General features: G+C 37.9%; 1 pseudogene; it reads left to right on the forward strand.

Annotated features, from left to right (window-relative positions):
* Positions 1 to 17,302: 17,302 nt before the first annotated feature.
* Positions 17,303 to 20,965, forward strand: LOC136398448 (T-cell surface glycoprotein CD1b-2-like; annotated as a pseudogene).
* The last annotated feature ends 4,876 nt before the right edge of the window (positions 20,966 to 25,841 follow it).

Consider the following 25,841-nt stretch of genomic DNA (forward strand, 5'->3'; position numbering starts at 1 on the left):
ACCCTGAGGTTGCCAGCTTGAGTGTGGTCTCATCTGGTTTGAGCAAGGTTCACCAGGTTGTGTGTGGTATTGCAGGCTTGAGTGTGGCATCATAGACATGACCCCATGGTCTCTGCCTTAAGCCCAAAGGTGGCTGGCTTGAAGCCCAAGGTCACTGGCTTGAGTAAGTGTTTGCCCACTCTGCTGTAGCCCCCTGCCCCAGTTGAGGCACAATTGAAAAAATGATTAATAATCAATGAACAACCAAGATGCCACAATGAAGAATTAATACTTCTCATCTCTATTTCTTCCTGTCTGTTTATTCCTCTGTCTCTCTCTCTCTGTCTCTGTCACAGTAAATAAATAAATAATTAAGTAAATAATAAAAAGATATTTCCATATTGCTTTAGGATTTCCACTTGCAATCTTTTTTTACCGATGGACAAAATGAACATTACTATGGGTGCTTACAGTATGATGTTGCACAGATGAATGTTAAAAAAGAGTAAAGAATGCTAATTTGTGATTTTCACATTGAGTGTCTGCCCAGAAGTCCACATTGGATAGAACCTTGATTAGAAGTGCCATTTTAACAACCAGTTTGCCAAACTCAACAAAAAATTAGATATCAGTTCTGATGAACCAGTGCAAACTGGCTGAATCCCACCACTGACTTATTCCGTAGTTTTCTAAAATCACTACTTTAAAAATCCAAATTTATTTGATTAAAATAGCAGCAGGATAAAGGTGGAAAGCATTTGAATTTATTTTGTATAAAATTTAAAAAAGGAAGTCACAGCAAGCAGAACTTTTGGAGAAGTGAGAGGTTCTGGAAGCTTTTCTCCCACCTGAAAATTTTAGAAAATGTCAACTTTAGGAGTTGAGATGGGAAGAAAATGGCTGAAAATATATAGATTTATGCTATCGGCATAAGAATAGCGAGTTACTTATCCAGAATGCATTAAACTCCACCTCATCTGGTAGAGTAGGCCTGTTGTATGCTTTACTGCACCCTCAGCTACAGTGGAGGGCCCTAAATAATCCATGTTTCTTGGAGTGTGGACTATGAGTCACCACCAGCAGCAGTACCTATGAGTCTGTTAGAAAATATAATTTTCAGACCCCACTATAACTTACTACATAAAAAAAAGAAACTAAAAAGCTGTGTATTAACAAGTGTTTCAGATTATTCTGATATACGTTTAAATTTGAGAACTCCTGGTCTAAAGATTTCTCAGCCTTTTACTATTGATATCTGGGGGCAGATGATTCTTTGTTATGGAGGGTTGTCCTGTGCACCATAGAAATTTTAGCAGCATCTCTACTCTTAAGATGCCAGTAGTACATTTCCAATTCTGGCTACTATATATGCTTCAGATACTGCCAAGTGTCCTTTAGGGGGTAAATTCAACTTCTGCTGGGAGCCTGCTTAGTTGGAATAATTTGTTCACAGTGTGTATGTGACCAATTTGGTCCAATCCAGCTAACGCTGACTAATTGTTATATTTGGTGGATGAGAAAAGAAGGGGTATTTTTTGTCTGGACGATATGCCACCTTCAAAGCTCAAAATTGCCACAGAATTTTTTTCCATGAATAAAGCTGACCAGGAATAAAGTGCACAAATAAACAGAATGATGAATTGACAGAGCTAAAGATCAAATCCTGCTCTTCGTGGGGATTTAGCTACCTCTGGATACCTTAGTTATATAAACTCTGCTTTCATTGTTCCTTTTAAATCAATTTAGTTTAGTCTTTAAATTCTTTGAAAATTTTGATTTCTTTGCCATCTCATGACCTGCAACAGTCTTTTCATGTTATTCTTAAATTTTCTTTATTTTCTTCATTCTTCTTAATCTCCTTCCTCCCCCAAATCATCATCTCTCCAATGTAGTTTCCTGAACTCATGATTTTCCTCTAAGTGTCCTCACCTTGGGACATGTTAATTTACACATGATATTCATATGACTTCTAAATAAATGACTTTTAGAAAGAGAATTTCAGTTTCATGATACATGAGCTTTTCAACTTATTTTTTTTTTCTTTTTTGGCGATAGTTTTGTACATGTATATGTGTTCCTGTGATTTTTACTAATACATAAAAATATGTTTAAAATATTTATACCTGGCTCCCAGTATCTATAAAATTAACTGAGGAACTTTTATATTTTATCTGTAGTTCCTCTTGGATAATCTATACATACTTTTATGACATCTATAAATTAGAAAAATCCAATTGTTTCTTTTGATCCTTTAGTGCTTGTCTTGCCCAACTGCACTGTCTACGAGCTCTAGTACTATTGAGGAGAACTGACAGCTGACATTCTCATCTGTTTAAATACATTATATTAGATAAGAATTATTCAAGATTTAACATTAGTTATTATAATTACTGTTAAGAGTTTGTAAATTTTTTATAAAATTAAAACATCTTTCAATTTGCTAAATATTTATATTTATCATTATTACTGTTATTATGAATAGCTATTGAATTTTATTAGGTGCTTATTCTGCCTGTCTTGAAATAAGATATTTTATATTTTGTCCTTAGTATAGTAAATCACATTTATTAATAATCAAGTGGTAAAATAAAATTGTGTTTCTATAACATATCTCTCTTGTTCTTAATGTATGTATATGAATTTAGTTGGTATATTATTACTTATTATCTGTAACTTTCCTGTTAAGTAATTCTATTAAGGATTGCTTGCCTCATAAATTGAATCAAGAAATATTTTCCATATTTCTATTGTCAGGGACTGTTTGTGTGTTGTTTTACTATTACTATTTTGTATAATTCACCTGTGAAACCATATAGTTTGGAACATAATTTTTTTAGTAGGGTGTAAATCTCATAGCTAGTTAAAAAATAAATATATCTTTATTCAAATTATATTATTTTTGTGTCATATTTGTTATATTGTGTTTTTCAAGAATTTGTCCAAGTTTTCAATGTCCAATTTATTGTTGGCGCTGTGCATAATATTTGTTAATTATCATGTTAATATCTGGAGGGTTCATAGTCATGTTCCTTTTTTTCAGGTCTTGAAATTTTATTTTCTTCTTTTCTGTTTTTTACAGGGACAGAGAGAGAGTCAGAGAGAGGGATTGATAAGGATAGACAGACAGGAATGGAAAGAGATGAGAAGCATCAATCATCAGTCTTTCATTGCGACACCTTAGTTGTTCATTGATTGCTCTCTCATATGCGCCTTGACCGCAGGCCTTCAGCAGACGAAGTAACCACTTGCTCAAACCAGCGAACTTGGGTCCAAGCTGGTGAGCTTTTTGCTCAAGCCAGATGAGCCTGCATTAAAGCTGGTGACCCCGAGGTCTCGATCCTGGGTCCTTCCACATCCCAGTCCAATGCTCCATCCACTGCACCACCGCCTGGTCAGGCAAATTTTATTCTCTTTCTCATATTTTCTTTCTTTCTCTAATTTTGACAGATATTTAACAATTTTATAAATTTTTCAAAAACTAAGCTTTGGCTTTGATAGGTGTTTCTATAAGCATATTATTTCCTTTTATATATTTCCTGCCAATAGTTATTTGGTTTCTTAATTAAATTTATTGAAGTGACATTGGTTAATAAAACTATATAGGATTAAAGTATAAGTTCTATAACACCTTATCTGTATATTGCCTTGTGTGTTCAAAACCCAAAGTCAAATCTTATTCCATCACAACATACTTGAATCCCTTTAACTCATACTACTCTCCCACCTCCTTCTCTCTGGTAACCACCATACTATTGTCTTTGTCTATGAATTTTTGTTTGCTTGTTTTCTTGTTTATTTGTTGCTTCAGTTTTATGTCCCAAATGTGAACAAGATCATATAGTTCCTGACATTTCTGTCTGACTTACTTTGCTTGTCATAATATTCTCAAAATCTACTTATGTTTTTGCAAATGAAAGTATTTCATCTTCTCTTATGTCTGAGTAGTATTCAATTGTTTTGGTACTACGTCTTCTTTATCCAATTATCTAACAAATGACACTTTGGTTGTTTCCATGTCTTGGCCACCATGAATAATGCTGCAATGAACATACAGGTGTATCAATCATTGCAAATAAATAATTCTAAATTTTTGGTGTAGATGCCTAAAAGTAAAATACTAGGTCATATGGTAACTCTGTTCTTAATTTTTTGAGGAGCCTTCACATTGTTTTCCATAGTGACTCTAGTTTTCATTTCCATCAGCAGTGAATGAGGGTTTATTGTTCTCTACAACTTCTTCAACTCTTATTATTACTTGCTTTGTTGGAAATAGCCGTTGTAACAATGTGAGGTGCTATCTCACTGTAGTTTTGATTTTCATTTCCCTAATAGGAAGTGAAGTTGACTATCATATACCTGTTGGCCGTTTGTATGTTTTCTTGGGAAAAGCATCTGTTGATGTCTTCTGCTCATTTTTTATTGGATTGTTTGTTCTTTGGTGTTGATTTGTTTTAGTTCTTTACCCTTTTTGGATTTTAATCCTTTCTCAGAGATATTTAAAAATATCTTCTCTTCTCTCATTTGGTTGCCTGTCCTACTGTTTGCTGGTAGTCTGTTTCACTATACAGAAACTTTTTAGTTTGATGTAGTTCCATTCATTTATTTTTGCCTTTATTTCTCTTGCTTTGGGGTCAAATGCATAGAATCCACTCTAACACCAAGGTTCATAAGTATAGTTATTCCAGTTTTCTTTATGTAATTTCTTGTTTCTGGTCTTATATTTAGGTTTTTTATCCAGTTTGAGTTCATTTTTGCATATAGAAACTAACAGTAATCTCCATCATTCTTTTACATGTGGTTTCCAATTTCTCAGCACAATTTGAAGAGACTTTCTTTATTTTATGTTTTTGGCTCCTTTGTCAAAAATTATTTGCCCTTATACAAGTAGTTTTATTTCGGGGCTCTCAATTTTGTCCCATTGGTCAGTGTGATTTATTGCCAATACCATGTTCTTTTATCGTGGCTCTCTGGTATAATTTGAAGTGAACTAGTGTGATACTTCTGGCTTTATTCTTTTTTTTCACTTAGCATTCGTTATTCAGGATATTTGTGATTACATAGAAATCTGATGATTTCTTGTTCTATTTCTTTTAAAACAATGACATTGGGATTTTAATGGGAATTGCATTAAATCTGTATATTGCTTTGGGTAATATAACCGTTTCAACTATGTTGATTCTTTCAATCCATGAATGTAGACTATCTTTTATTTCATTACATCTTTATCATTGTTTTAATACAGCTTTGTACTTTTCAGTAATTAGTTGCTTTACATACTTCCTTAAGTTTATTCCTAAATATTTTAATATTTTTGTTGCAATTGTAAAAAAAGTTTTTTCAATTTTATTATTTAAGGATTTATTGTTGGCATAAAAGAAAGCAGAAGATTTTTTTTATATTCCAATACATTACAGTATTTATTGTTTCTAAGAGTTTGGGGGGTTTTCTGTATACAGAATCATGTCATCTGCAAAAGTGACACTTTAATTCTTTTCTGATTTGAATGCCTTTTATTTCTTTTATTGGCTTGATTTTTCTGTCTAGAACTTAAAAAACTATGTTGAATAAGAGTGGTAAGAGTAAACAATCTTGTTTTTTTCTAATTTTAGAGAAAAAGCTTTCAGTTTTTTACAATGGAGTATAATACTGGCTGAGGGTTTTCATATTTGAACTTCACAATGTTGATTTAATTTTCTTGTATACATAACCTATAGTGTTTTTCAATCATAAATAAATGTTGCATTTTATAGAATGTCTTTTCCTCATCTATTGATAAGGTCTTTTTTTTTTTTTGCCCTGTATTTGGTTAACATGGTGTATTATATTGATTGATTTGCATGTGTTGAACCATTCTTATAGCCAGAAAAAAATCCCACTGAACTATGATGTATATTTTTTCCTAAGGTATTGTTATATTGTTATATTCAGTTTGCTAGTTTTCTTTAAAATTTTTGCATCTGTATCCATCAGAGATATTTGTGTGTAGCTTTCTATTTTGTTTTTCCCTGCCACATGTTGGTATCAGGGTTATGTTGGTCTTGTAAAATGTATTAAAAAGTATTGCGTTTACTTCAGTTTTCTAGAAGAGTTTGAGAAAGATAGGTACCAAATCTTCTTGAATGCTTGGTAAAATTTACTAGTAAAGCCATCTGGTCATGAACTTTTATTTGGGGAATAATTTTATGCATTTGTTTCAATTTCCTCACTGTTTATTGGTTTATTTAGGTCTTGCAATATCTTATGATTCAGTCTAAGAAGGTTGTATAGTTCTAGAAAGTTATCCATTTTTTTATGAGTTATTGATTTTGGTGGCATATAGTCTCTCCTCACAGTATTCTAGTATGATCCTTTGTATATCTACAATGTGTATAGTAACTTCTCTTTTATTTCTGATTTTGTTTATATGAGTTGTTTCTCCTTTATCCTTAGTGAAACTAGTCAGGGGTATTTCTACTTCCTTAAGATGTAGTGTTAGATTGTTTACTTGGAATACCTCTTATTTCTTGAAATAAGCCTGGAATGATATAAACTTCCCTCTTATTACTCCTATCATTGAATCTCAGAAGTTCTAATATGTTGTATTGTCATTCATGTTTGTCTCTATATATCTTTCAATCTCTCCTTTCTTTTTTCTTTGACCAAGTCATTTTCTAATAGTATGTTGTTTAATTTGCACATTACTGTGGGTTTCTTTACTTGGTTTTTGCAGTTCAATTCTAACCTCAAAGCATTGTGGTCAGAAAATATGCTTGGTATAAGTTAAACCTTTTATAATTTGTTGAGGCTAGTTTTGTGACCCAAGATATGATTGAGCTTTAAGAATGTACAATATGCCTTGGAGAAGAACGTATGATCTGATGTTTTGGGATGAAAGTCTCTATAAATGTCAGTTATGTCCATTTGATCTAACATGTCATATAAGACCAATACTGATTTATTAATTTTCTTTTTAGATAATTTATTTAGAACTGTCATTGGAGTATTAAGCTCCCTAACTATGATTGTGTTTCTGTCTGTTTCTCCTTTTATTCCTGTGAGTATTTGCTTTACATATTTTCTTGTTCCATGATTCAGTGAAAAAATACTACGAAGTGTTATGTTTTCTTGCTGTTGTGTCCTCTTCATTATATAAAATGTTCATTAAAAAATCTGTACTCAAAAATATTATAAGGTTCTAAAAAAAATTAAGGAAGATACCAAAAAGTGGAAAAATATATTGTTTTCATAATTAGAAAGAATTAATAATATTAGAATGCCCATACTACCCAAAGCAATCTGTAGATTATATGTAATTCTTATCAAGACATTAATGATATTCTTTAAGGAACAAAAACAAATATTCTAAAAATGGATATGGAACCACAAAAGACCCCAATAGCTACAGTAATCTTGAGAAAGAAGAATGAGTTTGGAGGAAGCATGCTACTTAATATTGAACTTTACTACAAGGCCATAAGAATCAAAACAACATGATACTGGCATAAAAACAGACATATAGCTTAATGGAACAGAATAGAGTCCCCAGAAAAGAAGCCATGCCTTGTTGGTCAATTAATATTTCTTTTGATTCTGAGAATACATTTATTAAAGCTGGAGACAGTAAAACAAAGAGGGGCTAAGGATAGAAGAAACAACATTAGAGGGCCCAGGCACAGCTGTTTTGCTCTCTAGAAATGTTATAGAAAAAAAATGAGCTTAGGCAGGGCTGCTTTGGCTCACTGAGATATAATTGTCACAGTGGCAGAAGTGAGCCAAGATAGTGCTATTATTGACTTACTGACAAGTCAGAGAAAACAAAACTCTGGAGAAAGGTTCATGGTGTAGTTTTGAGAGAGTCACTACTGAGGATGGAAGGGCCCAAAGGGCTGAATGAATCTGTTTATAAAGTTACAGCCCACAGCCATGCAGTTCCTTTATCTGCTTCCTAGAACAACTTGCTGCATAAGTAAGAAAAACAAGATATGTAAATGGTCAAGACAAATGGTCTGAAACTCCCCCTCACTACCTTCCCTTCCAAGAGATATTAGGGACATAGATCTACAGACAAAAGAAACAGGTGCCTTTTGAGTGAAAGCTGTAAAGGTATATAATCCTGAAAAAAGCCAACTTTGAGAATCCAGCATCTTGATGCCTATTGGGCCACACTGCTTCACCAGCAAATAGATCCTCTTCCTCCAGCACATTGTCTGAGTGTGTTTGTCTTCCACGAGTTGCTTCCTTTGTCCCTGCAATAAAGTTTCTGCTGCATTGGCTAAGAAGCGTAGAGAAATTGGTGAACTTTGGGCACTCTACTGGAGAGCCCCAGAACTGTTCTGTAGACACAGCCCACTGAGTGTGCACTGAGGCTTTCCCTTTATGAATGTCTCCTAAAGATGGAGCAGCAGGGGGGTGGGAGGCAGTCCCCTCCATCGTCCCAGCAAGGATCAGACAATGCAGTAATAGGAGATCACAAGTATGCCTGAGTTACAGTAAGGCAAACTGGGTAAGGGTAGCTAGCTAAGAGGTCCTGCCCCCGTTGGGCTGATTAGGAGGATTGATCACCCTCCGGAGGACAGGTTAGGAGTATTGGGAGGCTATGTGAAAGAGTGAGTATGGAGTAAATAAGACAGACATTGGAGGATTCCAGATTCTTCCAACAAGGCCAAAGTTACTGTTGAGTCCCAAAGCACAGGTTCATAGGGCACCTTGTATGGCTCAGAGAAAGAATTGCATGCTGATGGTTTGTATCAGCCTGCCATAAGCCAAGATGGTCTGACATCTCCACAACTAGAGCTGCTAGTAAAGGAGGAAGTAAATGATATCCCCTCTGAATTCCCCCTACCGTTTCCCCATTTTCTCCATATGGCATGACCATTGCCTGTCGTAGGAGGTATGGGAGGTTCACAGGGAAAACCCAATCCCCTGGCCAATGTGATCAAAAACTTTAAGAATGGGTTTTCAGAGGATTATGGATTATGAAAATGCTAATTCTGTTTTTCAGGCTGCACTTTGCTCTGACTGTAAGAAGGGAGATACAGAGGACTATATCAGAATATGCGCTGATATTGGGACTTCATATATGAAAGGTCTTGCTATTGCCATAGCGCTTAAGGTGAAACTTTCAGGATACTTTGATAAAAGGCAAAACAAACAAAAGAAAGAAGGTCAGGGAAGTACTTCTGCCCATGGATCTTGTTTCCAATGCGGGGCTTCAGGGCATTTAGCTAAAAACTGCCCTGCTCCCCCCCGGATATCAGTCTCAGCCTCTCCCTCAAGGGCAGCCAGCTCTTAAGGTTTCAGACCTCTGACCACATTGGAGGAGAGGGAAACATTGTGCAAATGAATGTAAATATACTGCTGAAGGGCAGATAATTCAGGGAAATGTGTGGTAAGGTACCAAAAAATTGCAAAAATTAATATTAATATTTTAGGAGAAAGAGTCAGGTTTCTTTCCCTCTCCTTTCTGTAGAGAATAAAGGGAGAGGAATGTGGGAGTTTCCTGGCTTACGGGGACATACTATATAAGAAACTCCCTTTTACTAAAAAGTTTAAATGGCATTTTATAATTTAGGCTAAGCATACAGAGAGATTTTATAAATATTATTTTTATACTTGTGTGATTTACACCAGCTCAGGATGGCCGACAGCATTGTATTGTAAATGTACTAGGTTTTAAATGAAAGTAGGAAGGAGGCCCTGGCCGGTTGGCTCAGCGGTAGAGCCTGGCGTGCAGGGGACCCGGGTTCGATTCCCGGCCAGGGCACATAGGAGAAGCACCCATTTGCTTCTCCACCCCCACCCCCTCCTTCTTCTCTGTCTCTCTCTTCCCCTCCAGCAGCCAATGCTCCATTGGAGCAAGGATGGCCCGGGCGCTGGGGATGGCTCCTTGGCCTCTGCCCCAGGCGCTAGAGTGGCTCTGGTGGCGGCAGAGCGACCCCCCAGAGGGGCAGAGCATTGCCCCCTGGTGGGCAGAGCTCCGCCCCTGGTGGGCGTGCCGGGTGGATCCCGGTCGGGCGCATGCGGGAGTCTGTCTGACTGTCTCTCCCCGTTTCCAGCTTCAGAAAAATACAAAAAATAAATAAATAATAAAAAATAAAAAAAAGAAAGTAGGAAGGAAACTTGGACCCTGTGCCTTCCTCACAGGTGTGAGGAAGAAGGTAAATAGCTAGCCAGGTGTGGATGAAGGGAAGAAAGGTTAAGCAGCCCTTTCCTCTCCATTCATTCTTTCTCTTTAATGGGCAATTTACAAATGCTTATCCTCTGACATCATGTAAGCCCCCCATCCTGAAATCGTGTGATTAATGTATATACCTCTAATACAAAGGGATGGCAGATAAACACTAAAAGATTTGGGAATGTCTTTTAATATATAAAACAACATTTTTTGCTATTGTGTTACCTTATAAATTGTAATATGTAGGAATGTTTTTAATAGATCCTATACACAAATGTTATAAGCTTGAAAATGATTATGTCATGCCCCCCTCCTTTTCCCGCCAACCTGTATGTGATTAAGTGTATATAGCCAGCCTCAGAGCTATATTCGAGATGGCACAATTTGGTTCAGCAATACCCCGTGTTTGTCATATGCAGCTGGCTTATTAATAAATCTTCTCTTATTAATAAAACTCCTAAAAATTCATTTGGACTTGTTGTCTCTGCGTAAACCCAGCAAAACGGTACTTTACAACAAGTGGACAATGGAGCCTTCCTCACCTCCATCAACTAAGTTTGTCACTCAGCTAAAATTGAGGTAGAGAAATCTCAGCGTAATCAATCTGAACTGCCCATTGCAGCAGCTTTTGGAATATGAAAATAAATAGAAGACTCAGGTGTTAGGAAAGTTACAGCTTTTCTTATTATTGTCAAATTTTCTTTAATATTTTAGCTACAATCCTCTGAACTATTATTTTCTTTTCCTATTCTTTGCCTGGAAATTGGGGCAGGAGACACCTGTTTGGATCTGGTTATGCAAAATTTTTTGCGGCCGCTGGAGATTTTTCTCAAAAAAATTTTGTTTAGCCTCATTCATCTTTTGTTTCTCTCTCAAAAAATGAAATACCGGGTTTCTATCTTGTTTGTCTGAATCATCTGATATTGTTTGTGCTTAGTCTTTGTTTAATGTTGTCTAAAATGTGTCTGTTTTTAAAGCCTGAATTAAGTTATTGCATGCAAAAATTGGAAATGCCGGCTCTAATATTGAAAAAATAAAATGATTTTATCCCTACATTTTTTAATTGGAATTTGTAAGGAGCACTCATTTAAATTTAAATAAAATGGAATGTGGGTCCTAAAGACTTGCTAATTTGGTTAAGCAGATGCATCTGTTATTGTTAAGCAACATTGATTACTCACTCATGAAACAATCACTTAGCTGCTGCAAGCTGCAAGCTACAAGGCTTGAGGTAGGGTGGATTTTCCATAACAAAGGTGTAACTTTTTTTAAAAAATGGGAATATAATGAAAGTCATATCAGATTTTTCCAGCCTTAATATGCTCTCTAAATTGCTTATTAATTAATAGGGTAGAAATATTTTGAAGAACATGAGAGTGTTACTTAGAAAAGCATTTACTATATTTTGTCATACTATTGGAATTAACTTGACAACAGGTATTTCCTTACAATCCTCAAGGTCAAGGCATGATAAAGTGTACCTAGCAAATGCTTAAAGGTCAATTATAAAAAATAAAAAATGGGGAGTCATATCCTAGAACATCTGCAAAAATCTTCTTTATCATGCTTTTTACTTTAAAAAATTTTTTGAATGCTGATTTCAGGGCCATTCAGCAGCCGAGAGACTCTGGAATCCTTTAAGGAAAGCTTCCCCTGAAGTGCGATGGAGTGACCCACTCACAGGAATCTGGCAAGGGCCAGACCCTGATTACTTATAGGGCCGAGGATATGTGTGTGTTTTTCCTAGGTCTGCTGAAGGTCCTCGGTGGGTTCCTGAATGTTTGTTGAGAGACACCATGAGCCAGGATGAAAGACTCACTTCACAAGAGCAATTGTATTCACTATGCTCTCATTTCTTTCTCTGTCAAACCTGTTTCATCTATCAAATCCTCTTAGCACACTCCAAACCTCTTTCTCCTAAAAATTCCTACCCTCCTTTATTTGATCCAGCTATCTTTTCTCAATCAGCTCCAAATATACAGAAAACATTTATATAAGCAAAGGAGGATCCTCAAGCCCCTCAGTGAAATCTTCTGAGCATGGCTTTTAAAGTTTATAATGACCAAAGGGAACAGGAAAAGGCAGACAGAGCCCAAAGAGATCAGGCAAAATACCAGCTCTTGGCATGAGCCCTTAAAGGCTCCACTGCCCCAAAGGGGCCTCATAAGACTCCATCAGGGGCCCTGCTTCAAGAGTAGAAAGGAAGGTCATTGGGCTAAAACCTGCCTGGCTTCTCAGCCCTCATTACGGCCATGCCTTTGCTGTGGGAAAAAGGTACACTGGAAAGTAGGCTTCCTCCTTGCTTCTCCAAGGAAAGGCTCAGTCTCTTCCAGCCCTGCTCCAGCCACCTCTGACCTAACCGTGCCCAGCCTGCTGGGACTTGCTACTGAAGACTGAAGGTGCCCAGGACCATCGGCAACATCTCATGTCACTGTAGATGAGCCTAGAGTAATCATCCAAGTAGCAGGTAAACTGATCTCATTTTTTATAGACACAAGGGCTGCTTACTCTGCCTTGCCTGAATATTTGGGTTATGCTCATCCCTCAAAGATCTCTGTTGTGTGTGTTGATGGTCTTATTCTCCTCCCCATTTGCCATGAATACACTGTCTTAATATACAGTGTCTCCTTGACACATATTTTTCTCCTCCAGCCTCAATGCCACATGATTATTTTAGGCTGGGACCTACTCCAAATGTAGAGCCTCTCTCTCTCTCTTTTTCCCACTTCTGTTATGAATTTACCTCTACCACCCAGCATAGTGTATCCCAAAGTTCACCTCACCACCCCACAGCTGCAAAGCTCCAAGGAAAGGCCCCCTCGTTTCATCTCTCCAGGTTAAAGAGAACAGAAGTTCCATCTCCATACATGCTTCAGATGGCCCTTCCAGTCTACCTGAATCATTGCCAGAAATCCAGTATTGACATTAAGCTTGAGACAAAAGCTTAATGTGCTAAAAGCAGTGGTCACTGGGACTTGGACACTAGCTGCAGAGTATGGAATTGTGAGAACAATTCCAGTGCCATACAAACATTTCCTGAATGTGTGTGACTCCTGCTCCTTGGGAAAGTTCTCAGAGTGAAATGGGGTTAGGTTGCATTTATGAATAATATAAAGCGGTGATGGTGTCAACATGGACTTGGTAAAATTACATTAACATGTTAAGGACATTAAAAACTGAAAAGATTTTATTTTAGATCCTTCTGTATTAGCTAAGAATTTGCTTGATAATCTGAAAGGCTTTAATCCCTTCATTGTATTAAGACACTTGTTTTGGTATTTGTTTGTATTGGCTATTTTAAATCAGATGAGTATGAATCACAGCACATGAATAGAAGTTAAAAAATAGAAAAGGGGGATATGTTGGGGACCAAAAAAGCCAACAGAATTTTTGCAGCTTAGATATTTGGGGGACAGAGGCATGGGGAACCAGCTGTAAGATGGCAGTCTGCCCAACCCCCCCCCCCACCTCACTTGCCTGATTAAGTTGCAAAAGGCTAAGCCCTTCCCACACCTTCATGTTAGCTAATACTCATCCTACCCCACATGTTCCCCAGAAAGACTGGAGGTAAGTTTCTTCTATCCTTTGTTTAGTAAAGTTAAGATGTAATATATGGTGGGGGTTTTCTGCACTTGGTAAAGTTCTTGAGTTGCCTTGGAAATGTAATCAGATATCTCATTGATTTGCTAATGGCCCACTGTGCCCTATAAATAAAGGAAGATGAGATTTTGGGTCATGATCTGTTTCTGCTATCAGCTTTGCAGAGCCCTCCCAATCCCATTCTTTAATTCTTTAAGTGTATTTTCTTAATTCCATGCTGTTCCCACTCAGAACCTGGAATTACTAGTCACACTGGTTCACAATACTTCTGGGCTGGTCATAAACCAAGTGCCACTGTAAATAGAGGTAAAGCCTGGGGTCCTGCCTGTCAACCAGAGACAATACCCAAGTCCTTGAGAGGCCTTGGAAGGAATCCAAGTATATTTGCAGAGGCTCAAGGAATATGGCATTATCATCTCATACAGGTTGCCCTGAAACACTCTCTTACTCCCTGACAGGAAACTAGGAACCAATGACTACCAACCAGTACAAGAACTGAAGCAGTAACCAGGCAGCAGTAACTCTACATCCAACAGTACCAAACCCCTACACCCCCACCCCCAAGACTCCTGCATGTTCAAGCCTCTTGTTTGACTTGCTTGGACTTAAAAAATGCCTTTTTCAGTATAAGATTAGCTCCTGAGAGCTGTGAACTGTTTGCTTTCCAGTGGGAAGAGCCATCTACAGAAGCAAAGGTGAAGCACACCGGTACCCGACGTCCAAAAGGGTTCAATAACCCCCCCAACCATCTTTGAGGGAGCTCTTGGTTGTGACCTCCAGCAGTTTCCAGCAAAAGACATTGGATGCATCCTCCTTCAGTATGTAGATGTCTTGTTGCTGGGCCACAAGACTGCAAGGATGTGCTCAAGGAACTGATGAGCTCTTATATCATCTAGAAAAAATAGATATAATGTCTCCAAGAAAAAGACCCAGATCTGTCAGAGGCAAGTAAAGTACCTGAGATTCATTCTCCAGCAGTGGGAGAGAAGGCTAGAAGTGGACGGAAGCAAGTCATTCAAAACATCCTGATCCCCACTACTAGGAGACAGGTCAGAGAGTTCCTGGGTCCAGTAGGATTCTGCCATTTGTGGATCCCCAATTTAGAAGCACTGGCAAAACCTCTCTATGAGATCACAAAGGAGAGAGAAAAGGAACCCATGGAGTGGGGCCTGATCAGAACTGTGTTTTGCAGACTCTCAAAAAGGAATTGCAAGTTGCCCCAGAACTAGGCCTTCTCAATCTAGCAAAACCTTTTATACTGTATGTCTCTGTGTTAATTCAGAACCTAGGGTCATGGCCTAGATCAGTTGCTTACTTTTCCAAACAATTAGATGGAGTTGCTAAGTCTGGGCCCCATGTTTAACAAAATTGGAAACTACAGCTATGTTAGTATAAGAGGCAGACAAATTAACTTTAGAAAAAGACCAAAAGGTGCAAGTGCCACATGCTGTAGTGACTCTGATGAATGCCAAAGGACATCATTGGCTCACCAATACCTACCTCACTACGTACCAAATCTTACTATGTGAAAGCCCAAGACTAGTAACAGAAGTGTGCACCACTTTAAATCCAGCTACACTACTCCCAGTACAGGAGAAAGAACCATGGCACAATTGCCTTGAGGTGCTTGATTCAGTGTATTCAAGCTGGTAGGACTTGCTAGACCAGCCCATGAAAGACCCAGACTAGAAGCTTTATGTAGACAGAAGCAGTCTGTCCAATCAGGGGAGAGAGGCAGGCGGGGTATGCAGTAGTAACTCTGACTGAGACTGTGGAGGAGCAGCTTCTACCCCAAGGCACTTCATTCAATGAGCAGAACTGATTGCTCTGACTGGAGCCCTGGAGCTCAGTGAAGAAAGAAGAGCAAACGTCTTTACTGACTTCCATTTTGGCTTTCTTACTCTCCAAGTACATGGGTCAATACTAAACAAATGGAATTAAATCAAATAAAAAGTTATTGCATAGCAATGGAAACTGTCAACAAAATAAAAATAAAATCCACTGACTGGAAAGACATATTCACTAATGATACATCTGATAAGGGGACATATCCAAAATTTATAAAGAACTTATATAACTCAACACCAAAAAAAAAAAAAATCTAATTAAAAAATGGGCTAATAACCTGAATGCACACTTCTCCAAAATAGACATACAAATGGTCACTAGACATATAAAACAATGCTCAACATCACTAAGCATTGGAAAAATATAAAGTAAAACCACAACGAAATATCCCTTACACCTGTCAGAATGGCTTTCATCAAAAAATCAACAAAAAACAAGTGTTGGTGAGAATGTGGAGAAAGGAAACCATGTACTCTTGATGCAACCACTATGGAAAGCAGTATGAAGTTTCTTAAAAATATTAAAAATAAGATGGCCTTATGACCCAGTGATTTTACTTCTAGGAATATCACAAAAGAAAACAGAAACACTAATCTGAAATTATATATGCACCCTGTGTTCACTGCAGTGTTATTTATAAAATCAACCAATGAATGCATAAGCAAATAAAACAACAATTTAATGTTTCTGTTTCTATCTCTATCTCTTGTCTTTTCTCTCTTTAAAAGTGTTGGAAGAACTAAAAACATTAAAAACATGAAGAAAATGATTGCTTTGCCTTTTGTAAATGGTCACCAACACACACCATACAAATGTAGGGCTAGGGCAATGAGACAAGGGAATAAAATGAGTAGAGGAGCCATTGAGAATGCGGAGAAGAGGTAAAAGCAAAGAGTAGGAGAAGACAAGGTCATACTGAAGAAAGATTGAATTGTATGGATGAACTAGAAGAATTTTCCTAAATTAAAGCAGGTGATTGTGTAACAGTTTCTTCCAATGTTACAAATGTTACAATAAAAGTCTTAGGAGGCAAAATAACCTTTCAAACCACATAGTGGGCCCTGGCCAGTGGTTCAGGGAGAAGAGCATCGACTTAGTGTATGGTCATCCAGGTTTCAATTCCCGGTCAGAGCACAGGAGAAGCGACTATCAGCTTTGCCCTACTCCCCTTTTCTTTTCTTCCCTTTCACAAGCAGTGGTCCTATTGGTTCTAGCATGGCCCTTGGTGCTGAGGATGACTCAATTAAAGTACAACAGCCTCAGGCACTAAATATAGCTTGGTACTCAATTATCAGCTCCTGATAGGGTTACTTGGTGGACCTTAATAGGATTGCATGTGAGAGTTGGCCTCACTATCCAAACCCCTCTTCTCTCATCTAAAAAAAGAAAAAGAAAAAAAAAGAGAAAGAAAGAGAAAGGAAAAGAAAACCATATGGCGGCTTTTTCAAGGTAGTATAAAGAGAGCTGAGATCAGGAAAACAGCAATAAACCAGGAAGATAAGAAGAAAAATTTGGAATTCAAGAGCTAGAGTGGAAATGACAAGCAGAATGGGAAGGTCAAGGCTGGGGGAGACACAGCTTCTTTATGATGTCCAACGTAAATGAGGTAGAATTTTGTCCCTGGAAGAGGAAGTCACTAAAGAGGACTGAGGAAACAACAGTTTGCTGAGTTCAGAGAACAAACACCAGCTTTAAGTATCAGAAGTTCTATCTATCGGTGAAATGCTGCTTTTGCCACTTCTGTTGCTAACAGATCTCATCCCAGGTGATGACAGTGAGCACAAACATGAGCAAGGTAAGAGTAACTCTGGCTGGAACTCTGGGTGTGGGTGGTCTGGATGAAAGCATGCTGTGCATACCCCTGAGGGTCTGGGCCAGCCCATCTCCAGCCATCTTTTTCTATATTGGATGCTGAGGATTGAGCCAAAGGCCCTGGCACAGGCAAATGTTTCTGCCATTTTGTTGTTCAGACTCTGGGTTTTTTTCTCAATTTTTCTGGTTGTCATTTGTTTTTCCCCATCCTCTTCTTCTTCTTTCCTTTTAATTTTACTATCCTTTCCCTACCCACAGATTTTCGAGAGATAACCTCTTTCCATGTCATCCAGATATCATCATTTGTGAACAGCACCTGGCAACATAATTAAGGCTCAGATTGGCAGAATGATATGCAGATTCAAGGCTGGGATAGAACTCAAGCACTGTCATTGTCCTGAAGCCTTGGTCCAAGGGAAACTTCAGGAATGTGGAGGTGTCTGAGCTGGAGGAAATATTCTGGTTCAATGTCATCTGACTCCTGCAGGTAGTACAGGATCATGTCAGTGACTTCCAGATGACATGTTAGTTCAGTCCTCTGATCTGGGTAGATTATCAATAATGCCTCTCTCTCTCTCTCTCTCTCTTTCTCTCTCTCTCTCTCTCTCTCTCTCTCTCTCTCTAGATTTATGCTACTGCACCCCAGGATATTTCTCTCCTCTTTCCCAGTTTAGCCAACTGTGTGCGCACATTTATCTAGAGCAGTCCTCCACTTAGATTCCACAACTCCACAAAATACTTCAGATTTCTCTTGCTTCTTTCACTCTTATCTGATGAAGTTTCCCCTTTGTTTGTGTCTAACTCTTTCACTCTTAAACCCCAAGCAAGAAGCCATGACTTTCCCCACCCTGTTCCTGAGTGAACTAAAGTGTGACTTCCTTTGTTTCCAATCCATCTCCTCAGGCATCTCCTGCCTGCTCCTCCTCTCAATGTAATTCTCCCATTCATCCTGGAATGTGTACTTACTCCTGACTTCACCACCCTGCTCCTCACATTACCCCTTCTTTCTTCTCACCCACTGTTCATTTACTACAACATCTCTTCCCCACCATTTATGACATGTATACCTTCCCCTGTTCTCTACTCGTTGAAAAGTCTCTGAATAGCCCTGACTGGGTAGCTCAGTTGTTAGAGCATCATCTTGATATGCTAAAGTTGCAGGTTTGATCTCCATCAGGGCATATAGAAGACTCAACCAATGGGTGCATCAATGAGTAAAAAATAAATTGATGTTTTTCTGTCTCTCTTTCTGCAATCAATCAAACAATATTTTTAAAAGAAACATCTCTGAAAACAGTTATATACCACTTGACACTGAGGACATGTTCTGACAAATACATTGCTAGACAATTTTATTGTTGTGTAACTATCACAGAGTACATTTAAACAAACCTAGTTAGGGTAGCTACTGCACATCTATGCTATACAGTATATTTTATTGCTAAAGAACTAAAACCCAGTATTGCACATTATTGTAAAAAATATATAAAATATTAAATCAAGCGAGAAAAAATTATCCAATCAAGTGATGCAGTAAATATGACAGGTATAAAATTATTGCTAATCTGACACAGCATACTGTGTTTCATAAACTTCTTTTTCGTAAGTAGAAAATGTACATTCTAAAATAGCAATTAAAAAAAAATAAACACATAAACCAGTAGCATCATTTACTATCATTCTCATGTATCATGTACTGTACATATTGCATTGTTATTGTCTATACAACCAGCAGCACAATGGAGATTTGACCCCATCATCACCACAAACACGTGAGTAATACATTATGCTGTTATCATGGCAAAAAAGTCACTAGGTAAATAAGAAATTTTCAGCTTCCTTATAATCTTATGGGGACTACCTTCTTGCACGTGGTTTGTTGTTAACTGAAAAGTCATTGTGTGTCACATGATGGTGCTAGATTGGCTTTTGGCTTCATTTCATTTCTCAAACCTTTCTCCCCACCAAAATCCAAAACTCTACGTGTTTCTCCATCCCTATCCTTCTTGTTGCCTTTTAAATATCTTTTTTCCGTTTTTCTTGTATCGAGATCCCTTTGAAAACCAGGCTATAGCCAGCTGTAAGCTGCATTCTGGGAGATGACAGTAAGCTTCCTGAGGGGAGCTTTGGGAGGAGTGGATTTCCTGAGCTGCCAGAATGATTCATGTGTGGAGGGCGGCTGCAGACGCAGAGGAACTGCACACTTCCCTCTCAATACCAAGGTATCTCTAGTATCATAGAGAAGCTCCAGTCAAGAAGCTGCCCTTGATAACTGCTGGGCATTCTCGATGCAGGGAAGGCAGAACTGCAGAGACAAGGTTAGTCCTGTTCTCTCTCCAAGACTGTTCTATTTCAATTTAGACCACCTTTAGGAATTCAAAGGTATAAGGTGCCTAAGAAAGGAGGGGCTTAAGCAAAAGATTATTTGGTTTCCAAATGAGTGGGAAGGGTCCTCCAAACTACTGTGTTTCTGAGCCCCACTGCTCTAGAATAGAGCCATAATGTGACACTGTCCTGCTCCTTTCTGCCCCAGTGAAGCCTGAGGCCTGGCTTTCCAGTGGCCCCCCTCCTCTGCCTGGTCATCTGCTGCTAGTGTGCTAGGATTTTACCCCAAACCTGTACAGGTGATGTGGATGAGGGGTGAGCAGGAGCATCCAGGAACTCATCAAGGTGACATCCTGCCCAATGCTGACGAGACGTGGTATCTCCGAGTAACCCTGGACGTTGTGGCTGGGGAGGAGGCTAACCTGAATTGCCGAGTAAAGCACAGCAGCCTGGGAGGCCAGGACATCGTCCTCCACTGGGGTGAGAATGAACTGGACCTGGCCGGAAATGGGAGCAGATGGTCCACAAACATGGAGGGAGGGGCGAGCAAAATGGTGAGACTTAGTGGATGTGACAGAGAAACAAGGAGGAAGGGAGAGAAAAAAGGAAAAAGGAAGGAAAAACAAGAGAGAGAAAGAGATAGATGAACTAAGGCAGCAATTTTTCACTGGTGTGCTGCAAGAATTTTTAAACACTGTAATATCTGACTATTTAGTCAGGGGCAGTGACCCCTTTTTTTAGATTGTTAGATAAAGAAAGAAATAACAACAGCAGGCACAATATAGCCATCAGGTGTGAATGAATCAAAATTATACCTATTTTTTTGTCTGATAAGAAAAAATATATTTTTTGGTGTGCCACAGAATTTTAGTACTTTGTGTGTGCCATGAGATTAAAAAGGTTGAAAATCACTCACTTAAGGTATAAAGGTGGTAAGAATCAAAGACCCATAAATTGGGTGACGTGAGGAAAAGAAAGTGGTAGAAGATAGATGTGGATGATTGTGTTAGAGAATCTGAGAGGGGAAGTTGGATTTGCCTTTGCATCAAAGCAGATTGTGATGGAGCTGACACTCAGGTGAGCAAAGGAAGGGCAGGAGACTCAGGAATGGGTTTGCAGTGACATCTGTGTGTCTTCTCCCAATTGCCAGGACATCCTACCTCTACCACGGTGATAATTTTAGCAATAATATTGTCCATCTTTATTGTTTTGATTTGTCTTGCATTATGGTATCTGAGGCGCCAATAAGTTTCTTAAAACCATTCTTGTCTGTCCACCTTCCACTCTTTAATACCATTTTCATCTATTTACATCACTTTAGCCTCATTTTTTTTCAATGTATTGAGTTGGCATGGTTTGTAAACCATGCAGGTTTCAAGTGTCCAACTCAGTATAATACCATCCACGCACCACATCATACCCAACCCCAGCAAAGTCTCTTTCTGTCCACCTTCCCTCCCTTTGCCCTCCTCCCCTTCCCTCCACCACCGTTTCCTTCTAGCTATGGCACTCTGTTGTCTGTGTCTATATGTTATGTATTTCTATTCTGGGCTAATCCCTTCGCCTTCTTTGATCCAGTTCCCTCTTCCCCTGTCCCTCTGACAGCTGTCCATCTGCTCCTGTGTCCCTGCCTCTGCACTTTCCCCCACTTCCCACCTATTCATGTAAATCTGTTTTTTAATTGTGGTAAAATATGCACAATATGAAACTTGCTATCTCAGTCATTTTTAAGTACATAGTTTAATAAGATTAATTACACTTTTTTATGGGCACAAACAATCTCTAGTACTCTTTTCATCCAGAGAAACTAAAACTGTATACGCATAAAACAAGAGCTTGTCATTTCTGGTGATCTAGGCCCAGACAACCAACATTCCATTGCTAGTATTTATTTACGTGTTTGTTATCCATTCACCTGGCAATGAACATTGGGGTTGATTCCACTTTTGACCATTATGAATAAGTCTTATATGAAATGAATGCACAAATATGTCATATGCAGAGCTAAAACTGCTTGTGTTCTTACCAGGTCATATCAGAGTATTCCATGAAATTTCAGCATGCCTCCTTACCCGTTTGGAATAAATACCCAGAAGACCAGAAACTCAAGTTGTCACCCCAGGAGTCAATCTTATCATACTTAATAAAATAATTATCATATTTGACCAACTTGAATTTTCATAGGTTGTGAGATATATCTTAATTAACAAACTAACAAAAAAAATAATTAAGAACTGTGAATTTATTAAGTGATGGTATCAGTGATCTTTCTGTTTTAAAACTTATTTTTCTACTCGTTCTAAAAAAGTTTGTGAAAGCAACCTAACTATAATTATGCTGGAATATTGGTGTTTGCAAAGATACTGATCATTGCTAATGTAGTTTCTGTGTCTCTATCATGAAGCATTTGTAACCCTCAAGGCCTATTTGTGATGCTTCTTCCCCCTTCCCTAGTACTACAGTGTTAATAACCTTCCCCTTTCTGGTGTCATGCAGAGATCCACTTTTCTCTGTGTCCTCAACATTGCAGTGACTTTTTTGTACTTGTAAGTGCAAAAAATAATTCTTCTCTCAAGGGATCCCTGGCTTGATTATTAACTTGTATATATATTTGTTCAGCAAAAATAATCTGAGTTGATATAGCTGCCATGTAAATAGGTTTTCTCAAAATCACTTTTTTTCATTTATTTTTTAAGTTGATATTCTATATATATTTCCCTCTTATTAAAATATTTCTCACATAGCAAAGAGTAGATATACCATGTTCTTTTTTTCTGCCCTGAACCCCTCTGTGAAAACCCCTCATGCCCATACTATATAACTAGAGTTTACTTACAAAGATTAATCAGAATAGAATCCTGCTAATTATTTTGTAAGAATGAGTGAGAGGTAGGATGTGTGCGAGATAATAGTGCAAGAAAGTTGTTAAATAGGTTAAAGTCAATAGGGTTTTTCTTGCCACAGAGACTTTGAGATCTATGATATATTGATTTATTTTGATCTTTGATTTACATTTATTTATTTGTTTTTATTTTTATTTATTTTCCTTATTCTAGAGTTTTCTAAAAACACCATTTTAAAAATCCAAATTAATTTGCCTGACCAGGCAGTGGTGCAGTGGATAGAGCTTGGACTGGAATGCGGAGGACCCAGGTTCGAGACCCCAAGGTCACCAGCTTGAGCGCAGCCTCATCTGGTTTGAGGAAAGCTCACCAGCTTGAACCCAAGGTCACTGGCTTGAGCAAGGGGTTACTCAGTCTGCTGAAGGCCCATGGTCAAAGCACATATGGAAAGCAATCAATGAACAACTAAGGTGTTGCAACAAAAAACTGATGATTGATGCTTCTCATCTCTCCCTTCCTGTCTGCCCCTATCTATCCCTCTCTCTGAATCTCTCTGTCTCTGTAAAAAAAAAAAAAAAAAACAAATCCAAATTAATTTGATTAAAACAGCAGCAGGTAGAGGTGGAGAGCAATTGAGTATATTTTTTTATAGAACTTAGAAAGGGAAATCTAAGCAGGCAGAACTTTTGGAGAAGCTATAGAGACTGTAAGCTGATTCCCACCTGGAACTTCCAGGATGATGTTGAATTTAGGAATTGGGAAGAGAAGCAAATAGCTGAAAATATGCTTTTATCCTCTCCAGAATGCATTAAACTCCACCTCATCTTGTACATTGTTGTATGCTTGACTGCATCCTCAGCTACAGTATGGGGTCCTAAACATTTTGTGTTTTTTGAAGTGTGGACTATGAGTCACTACCAGCAGCAGTACCTATGAGTTTGTTAAAAAAAAAAAAAAAAGTAATTTTCAGACCCCACTCTAGACCTATCTCATTAAAAAAACAAACACCAAAAATGGAAACTAGAAACTTGGTTTTTAACAAGTGTTTCAGATTGTTCTTATATACATTTAAGTTTTAGAACTTGTGGTCTAAAGATTTCTTAGCCTTTCACTATTGACATTTAGGGCCAGATGATTCTTTGTTATGGAGGGTTGTCCTGTGCACAATACAAATTTTAGCAGCATCTCTACTCACCAGATGCCAGTAGTACCTTCCCAATTTTGACAAGCAAATATCTCTTCAGACACTGACAAATGCCCTGTAGGGGGCAAGTTTGATGGCAGATGAGAGCAGGCTTAGTTGGAACATTCTGTTCACAGTGTGTGTGTGACGTAATCTTCTCCAAAACAGCTGAAGCGACTGATTATATTTGGTGGGTGAGAAAAGAAGGGGTCTTTACTGTCTGAATGGTATGCCTCTTTCAACACCTAAGACTGCCACAGAATTTTGTTCCATGAGTAAAGCTGACCAGAAATAAAATGCACAAATAAAACAGAATGGTAAATTCACAAAGCCAAAGATCAAATCCCACTCTACCTGGAGACTTAGTTACCTCTGGATACCTTACTTAAATAAACTCAGCTTTCATTTTTCTTTTAAACCAATTTAGTTGAAACTTTAAATTCCTTTAAAATTCTGGTATTTCTCTGGTGTCTCATGTCTTGCAACAGTCTTTTCATATTCTTCTTTACCTTTTCTCTGTTTTCTTTGCTCTTCTTATTCTCTTTCCTGCCCCAAATTAACATCTCTCAAAGGTGATTGTTTGAACTCATGATTGTCTTCTTCTTCTTTTTTTTTTTTTTTTTTTTTGCATTTTTCTGAAGATGGAAACAAGGAGAGACAGTCAGACAGACTCCCGCATGCGCCCGACCGGGATCCACCCAGCACGCCCACCATGGGGCGACGCTCTGCCCACCAGGGGGCGATGCTCTGCCCATCCTGGGCGTCGCCATGTTGCGACCAGAGCCACTCTAGCGCCTGAGGCAGAGGCCACAGAGCCATCCCCAGCGCCCGGGCCATCTTTGCTCCAATGGAGCCTTGGCTGCGGGAGGGGAAGAGAGAGACAGAGAGGAAGGCGCGGCAGAGGGGTGGAGAAGCAAATGGGCGCTTCTCCTATGTGCCCTGGCCGGGAATCGAACCTGGGTCCTCCACACGCTAGGCCGATGCTCTACCGCTGAGCCAACCGGCCAGGGCCTCATGATTATCTTTTAAATGTCCTCATCTTAAAAAATGTTAATTTACCCATGATTTTCATATAAACTCTGGATGAATGACTTTTAGAAAGAGAATTTCAGTTTCAAAATATAAATACATGAGCTTTTCAACTTTTTTTTTCTGGTGACAGTGTGTTCATGAATGTGATTCTATGTTCCTGTGATTTTTGCTAATATAAAAAATATATTAAAAATATTTATACCTGGCTCCCAGTATTCATGTTAAATTAACTTATGAAGTTTAAGATTTAACTGTAGATCTTCTTGGATATTCTATGTATACTTTTATGGCATCTTTAAATATGAAAAATCCAGTTGTTTCTTTTGATTCTTTATTGCATTGTCTTGCCCAACTGCATTGCCTAGGAGCTCTAGGTACCCTTAGAACAGCTGGCATTCTCATCTGTTTAAATATACTAGATAACAATTATTCAGGAGTTAACATTAGTTATAATAATTACTGTTGTGTTTTTGGAATATTTTTTATAAAATAAAGAATATTTTCTTTCAAATTTGCTAAATGTTTATTATTATTACTGTTAGTATGAATAGCTATTGAATTTTATTAGGTGTTTATTTTGCTTCTTTTGAAATAACAAGATATTTTATATTTTTTCCTTAATGTAGCAAATCACACTTACTGATAATCAAATGGTAAAATAAAATTGTGTTTGTGTAACATATCGGTCTTGTTCATAATGTATGTATGTGGATTCAGTTTACTAATATTTTGTTTATACTATGTTGCTAGTTATTACTTGTCAAGAACTTTCTTGTCAAGTAATTCTATTAAGGATAATTTACCTCATAAAATAAATCAAAAATAGATATTTCCTATGTTTCTATTCTCACAGAGGATAATAAAATAATTTTATTATTATTATTTAGTATAATTAACCTGTGTAGCCATATGTGTTGAGAAATAACTTTTGGGGGGTTGAGGAAAGTTCAAAGATAATTTTAAAAATATGTATACTTTTATTCAAATTATATATTTATTTTTGTGTCATATTTGTTATGTCGTGTTTTTTAAAAATTTGTCCAAGTTTCCCAATGTGCAATTTATG

Source organism: Saccopteryx leptura, chromosome 3 (genome assembly GCF_036850995.1).
Source record: "Saccopteryx leptura isolate mSacLep1 chromosome 3, mSacLep1_pri_phased_curated, whole genome shotgun sequence".
Classification (NCBI taxonomy): Eukaryota; Metazoa; Chordata; class Mammalia; order Chiroptera; family Emballonuridae; genus Saccopteryx; species Saccopteryx leptura.